Source organism: Oncorhynchus masou, chromosome 9 (assembly GCF_036934945.1).
Source record: "Oncorhynchus masou masou isolate Uvic2021 chromosome 9, UVic_Omas_1.1, whole genome shotgun sequence".
Taxonomy (NCBI): domain Eukaryota; kingdom Metazoa; phylum Chordata; class Actinopteri; order Salmoniformes; family Salmonidae; genus Oncorhynchus; species Oncorhynchus masou.
Genome location: NC_088220.1, coordinates 91,479,986 through 91,486,370, shown reverse-complemented (window position 1 = coordinate 91,486,370; position 6,385 = coordinate 91,479,986). Strand labels below are relative to the sequence as shown.

At 52.5% G+C, this 6,385-nt stretch overlaps 1 protein-coding gene across 1 annotated transcript in view; it reads left to right on the top strand.

Moving 5' to 3' along the window:
* Nucleotides 1-6,385, top strand: part of LOC135546750 (contactin-5-like) — a 436,013-nt gene that overhangs the window by 417,535 nt on the left and 12,093 nt on the right. The gene's annotated exons all lie outside the window — the stretch shown is intronic.

Sequence of the window (6,385 nt, the reverse complement as noted above, 5' to 3'; positions counted from 1 at the left end):
ATACTCATCCTATCTAGGAGCCGGTGTCCTGGCTCAATACTCATCCTATCTAGGAGCCTGTGTCCTGGCTCAATACTCATCCTATCTAGGAGCCGGTGTCCTGGCTCAATACTCATCCTGACCTGGTGTCCTGGCTCAATACTCATCCTATCTAGGAGCCGGTGTCCTGGCTCAATACTCATCCTATCTAGGAGCCTGTGTCCTGGCTCAATACTCATCCTATCTAGGAGCCGGTGTCCTGGCTCAATACTCATCCTATCTAGGAGCCGGTGTCCTGGCTCAATACTCATCCTGACCTGGTGTCCTGGCTCAATACTCATCCTATCTAGGAGCCGGTGTCCTGGCTCAATACTCATCCTGACCTGGTGTCCTGGCTCAATGCCAATCCTGACCTGGTGTCCTGGCTCAATACTCATCCTATCTAGGAGCTGGTGTCCTGGCTCAATACTCATCCTATCTAGGAGCCGGTGTCCTGGCTCAATACTCATCCTATCTAGGAGCCTGTGTCCTGGCTCAATACTCATCCTATCTAGGAGCCGGTGTCCTGGCTCAATACTCATCCTATCTAGGAGCCGGTGTCCTGGCTCAATACTCATCCTATCTAGGAGCCGGTGTCCTGGCTCAATACTCATCCTATCTAGGAGCCGGTGTCTTGGCTCAATACACATCCTGACCTGGTGTCCTGGCTCAATACTCATCCTATCTAGGAGCCGGTGTCCTGGCTCAATACTCATCCTATCTAGGAGCCTGTGTCCTGGCTCAATACTCATCCTATCTAGGAGCCGGTGTCCTGGCTCAATACTCATCCTGACCTGGTGTCCTGGCTCAATACTCATCCTATCTAGGAGCCGGTGTCCTGGCTCAATACTCATCCTATCTAGGAGCCTGTGTCCTGGCTCAATACTCATCCTATCTAGGAGCCGGTGTCCTGGCTCAATACTCATCCTGACCTGGTGTCCTGGCTCAATACTCATCCTATCTAGGAGCTGGTGTCCTGGCTCAATACTCATCCTATCTAGGAGCCTGTGTCCTGGCTCAATACTCATCCTATCTAGGAGCCGGTGTCCTGGCTCAATACTCATCCTATCTAGGAGCCGGTGTCCTGGCTCAATACTCATCCTGACCTGGTGTCCTGGCTCAATACTCATCCTATCTAGGAGCCGGTGTCCTGGCTCAATACTCATCCTGACCTGGTGTCCTGGCTCAATGCCAATCCTGACCTGGTGTCCTGGCTCAATACTCATCCTATCTAGGAGCCGGTGTCCTGGCTCAATACTCATCCTGACCTGGTGTCCTGGCTCAATACTCATCCTATCTAGGAGCCTGTGTCCTGGCTCAATACACATCCTGACCTGGTGTCCTGGCTCAATACTCATCCTATCTAGGAGCCGGTGTCCTGGCTCAATACTCATCCTGACCTGGTGTCCTGGCTCAATACTCATCCTATCTAGGAGCCGGTGTCCTGGCTCAATACACATCCTGACCTGGTGTCCTGGCTCAATACTCATCCTATCTAGGAGCCGGTGTCCTGGCTCAATACTCATCCTATCTAGGAGCCTGTGTCCTGGCTCAATACTCATCCTATCTAGGAGCCGGTGTCCTGGCTCAATACTCATCCTGACCTGGTGTCCTGGCTCAATACTCATCCTATCTAGGAGCCGGTGTCCTGGCTCAATACTCATCCTATCTAGGAGCCTGTGTCCTGGCTCAATACTCATCCTATCTAGGAGCCGGTGTCCTGGCTCAATACTCATCCTATCTAGGAGCCGGTGTCCTGGCTCAATACTCATCCTGACCTGGTGTCCTGGCTCAATACTCATCCTATCTAGGAGCCGGTGTCCTGGCTCAATACTCATCCTGACCTGGTGTCCTGGCTCAATGCTAATCCTGACCTGGTGTCCTGGCTCAATACTCATCCTATCTAGGAGCTGGTGTCCTGGCTCAATACTCATCCTGACCTGGTGTCCTGGCTCAATACTCATCCTATCTAGGAGCCGGTGTCCTGGCTCAATACTCATCCTGACCTGGTGTCCTGGCTCAATACTCATCCTATCTAGGAGCCTGTGTCCTGGCTCAATACACATCCTGACCTGGTGTCCTGGCTCAATACTCATCCTATCTAGGAGCCGGTGTCCTGGCTCAATACTCATCCTGACCTGGTGTCCTGGCTCAATACTCATCCTATCTAGGAGCCGGTGTCCTGGCTCAATACTCATCCTATCTAGGAGCCGGTGTCCTGGCTCAATACTCATCCTGACCTGGTGTCCTGGCTCAATACTCATCCTATCTTGGAGCCGGTGTCCTGGCTCAATACTCATCCTATCTAGGAGCCGGTGACCTGGCTCAATACTCATCCTGACCTGGTGTCCTGGCTCAATACTCATCCTATCTAGGAGCCGGTGTCCTGGCTCAATACTCATCCTATCTAGGAGCCTGTGTCCTGGCTCAATACTCATCCTATCTAGGAGCCGGTGTCCTGGCTCAATACTCATCCTATCTAGGAGCCGGTGTCCTGGCTCAATACTCATCCTATCTAGGAGCCTGTGTCCTGGCTCAATACTCATCCTATCTAGGAGCCGGTGTCCTGGCTCAATACTCATCCTATCTAGGAGCCGGTGTCCTGGCTCAATACTCATCCTATCTAGGAGCCGGTGTCCTGGCTCAATACTCATCCTATCTAGGAGCCGGTGTCTTGGCTCAATACACATCCTGACCTGGTGTCCTGGCTCAATACTCATCCTATCTAGGAGCCGGTGTCCTGGCTCAATACTCATCCTATCTAGGAGCCTGTGTCCTGGCTCAATACTCATCCTATCTAGGAGCCGGTGTCCTGGCTCAATACTCATCCTGACCTGGTGTCCTGGCTCAATACTCATCCTATCTAGGAGCCGGTGTCCTGGCTCAATACTCATCCTATCTAGGAGCCGGTGTCCTGGCTCAATACACATCCTGACCTGGTGTCCTGGCTCAATACTCATCCTATCTAGGAGCCGGTGTCCTGGCTCAATACTCATCCTGACCTGGTGTCCTGGCTCAATACTCATCCTATCTAGGAGCCGGTGTCCTGGCTCAATACTCATCCTGACCTGGTGTCCTGGCTCAATACTCATCCTATCTAGGAGCCGGTGTCCTGGCTCAATACTCATCCTATCTAGGAGCCGGTGTCCTGGCTCAATACTCATCCTGACCTGGTGTCCTGGCTCAATACTCATCCTATCTAGGAGCCGGTGTCCTGGCTCAATACTCATCCTGACCTGGTGTCCTGGCTCAATGCCAATCCTGACCTGGTGTCCTGGCTCAATACTCATCCTATCTAGGAGCTGGTGTCCTGGCTCAATACTCATCCTGACCTGGTGTCCTGGCTCAATACTCATCCTATCTAGGAGCCGGTGTCCTGGCTCAATACTCATCCTGACCTGGTGTCCTGGCTCAATACTCATCCTATCTAGGAGCCTGTGTCTTGGCTCAATACACATCCTGACCTGGTGTCCTGGCTCAATACTCATCCTATCTAGGAGCCGGTGTCCTGGCTCAATACTCATCCTATCTAGGAGCCTGTGTCCTGGCTCAATACTCATCCTATCTAGGAGCCGGTGTCCTGGCTCAATACTCATCCTGACCTGGTGTCCTGGCTCAATACTCATCCTATCTAGGAGCCGGTGTCCTGGCTCAATACTCATCCTATCTAGGAGCCGGTGTCCTGGCTCAATACACATCCTGACCTGGTGTCCTGGCTCAATACTCATCCTATCTAGGAGCTGGTGTCCTGGCTCAATACTCATCCTATCTAGGAGCCGGTGTCCTGGCTCAATACTCATCCTGACCTGGTGTCCTGGCTCAATACTCATCCTATCTAGGAGCCGGTGTCCTGGCTCAATACTCATCCTGACCTGGTGTCCTGGCTCAATACTCATCCTATCTAGGAGCCGGTGTCCTGGCTCAATACTCATCCTATCTAGGAGCCGGTGTCCTGGCTCAATACTCATCCTGACCTGGTGTCCTGGCTCAATACTCATCCTATCTAGGAGCCGGTGTCCTGGCTCAATACTCATCCTGACCTGGTGTCCTGGCTCAATGCCAATCCTGACCTGGTGTCCTGGCTCAATACTCATCCTATCTAGGAGCTGGTGTCCTGGCTCAATACTCATCCTGACCTGGTGTCCTGGCTCAATACTCATCCTATCTAGGAGCCGGTGTCCTGGCTCAATACTCATCCTGACCTGGTGTCCTGGCTCAATACTCATCCTATCTAGGAGCCTGTGTCCTGGCTCAATGCCAATCCTGACCTGGTGTCCTGGCTCAATACTCATCCTGACCTGGTGTCCTGGCTCAATACTCATCCTATCTAGGAGCCGGTGTCCTGGCTCAATACTCATCCTATCTAGGAGCCGGTGTCCTGGCTCAATACTCATCCTGACCTGGTGTCCTGGCTCAATACTCATCCTATCTAGGAGCCGGTGTCCTGGCTCAATACTCATCCTGACCTGGTGTCCTGGCTCAATGCCAATCCTGACCTGGTGTCCTGGCTCAATACTCATCCTATCTAGGAGCTGGTGTCCTGGCTCAATACTCATCCTGACCTGGTGTCCTGGCTCAATACTCATCCTATCTAGGAGCCGGTGTCCTGGCTCAATACTCATCCTGACCTGGTGTCCTGGCTCAATACTCATCCTATCTAGGAGCCTGTGTCTTGGCTCAATACACATCCTGACCTGGTGTCCTGGCTCAATACTCATCCTATCTAGGAGCCGGTGTCCTGGCTCAATACTCATCCTATCTAGGAGCCTGTGTCCTGGCTCAATACTCATCCTGACCTGGTGTCCTGGCTCAATACTCATCCTGACCTGGTGTCCTGGCTCAATACTCATCCTATCTAGGAGCCGGTGTCCTGGCTCAATACTCATCCTATCTAGGAGCCAGTGTCCTGGCTCAATACACATCCTGACCTGGTGTCCTGGCTCAATACTCATCCTGACCTGGTGTCCTGGCTCAATACTCATCCTATCTAGGAGCCGGTGTCCTGGCTCAATACTCATCCTGGCTCAATACTCAGGAGCCGGTGTCCTGGCTCAATACTCATCCTGACCTGGTGTCCTGGCTCAATACCTGGCATCCTGACCTGGTGTCCTGGCTCATCTCATCCTATCTAGGAGCCGGTGTCCTGGCTCAATACTCATCCTATCTAGGAGCCGGTGTCCTGGCTCAATACTCATCCTGACCTGGTGTCCTGGCTCAATACTCATCCTATCTAGGAGCCGGTGTCCTGGCTCAATACTCATCCTGACCTGGTGTCCTGGCTCAATGCCAATCCTGACCTGGTGTCCTGGCTCAATACTCATCCTATCTAGGAGCTGGTGTCCTGGCTCAATACTCATCCTGACCTGGTGTCCTGGCTCAATACTCATCCTATCTAGGAGCCGGTGTCCTGGCTCAATACTCATCCTGACCTGGTGTCCTGGCTCAATACTCATCCTATCTAGGAGCCTGTGTCCTGGCTCAATGCCAATCCTGACCTGGTGTCCTGGCTCAATACTCATCCTATCTAGGAGCTGGTGTCCTGGCTCAATACTCATCCTATCTAGGAGCTGGTGTCCTGGCTCAATACTCATCCTGACCTGGTGTCCTGGCTCAATACTCATCCTATCTAGGAGCCGGTGTCCTGGCTCAATACTCATCCTATCTAGGAGCTGGTGTCCTGGCTCAATACTCATCCTGACCTGGTGTCCTGGCTCAATACTCATCCTATCTAGGAGCCGGTGTCCTGGCTCAATACTCATCCTATCTAGGAGCTGGTGTCCTGGCTCAATACTCATCCTGACCTGGTGTCCTGGCTCAATACTCATCCTATCTAGGAGCCGGTGTCCTGGCTCAATACTCATCCTATCTAGGAGCTGGTGTCCTGGCTCAATACTCATCCTGACCTGGTGTCCTGGCTCAATTCTCATCCTATCTAGGAGCTGGTGTCCTGGCTCAATACTCATCCTATCTAGGAGCTGGTGTCCTGGCTCAATACTCATCCTATCTAGGAGCTGGTGTCCTGGCTCAATACTCATCCTGACCTGGTGTCCTGGCTCAATACTCATCCTATCTAGGAGCTGGTGTCCTGGCTCAATACTCATCCTATCTAGGAGCTGGTGTCCTGGCTCAATACTCATCCTGACCTGGTGTCCTGGCTCAATACTCATCCTGACCTGGTGTCCTGGCTCAATACTCATCCTATCCAGGAGCCGGTGTCCTGGCTCAATACTCATCCTATCTAGGAGCCGGTGTCCTGGCTCAATGCCAATCCTGACCTGGTGTCCTGGCTCAATTCTCATCCTATCTTGGAGCCGGTGTCCTGGCTCAATACTCATCCTATCTAGGAGCTGGTGTCCTGGCTCAATAC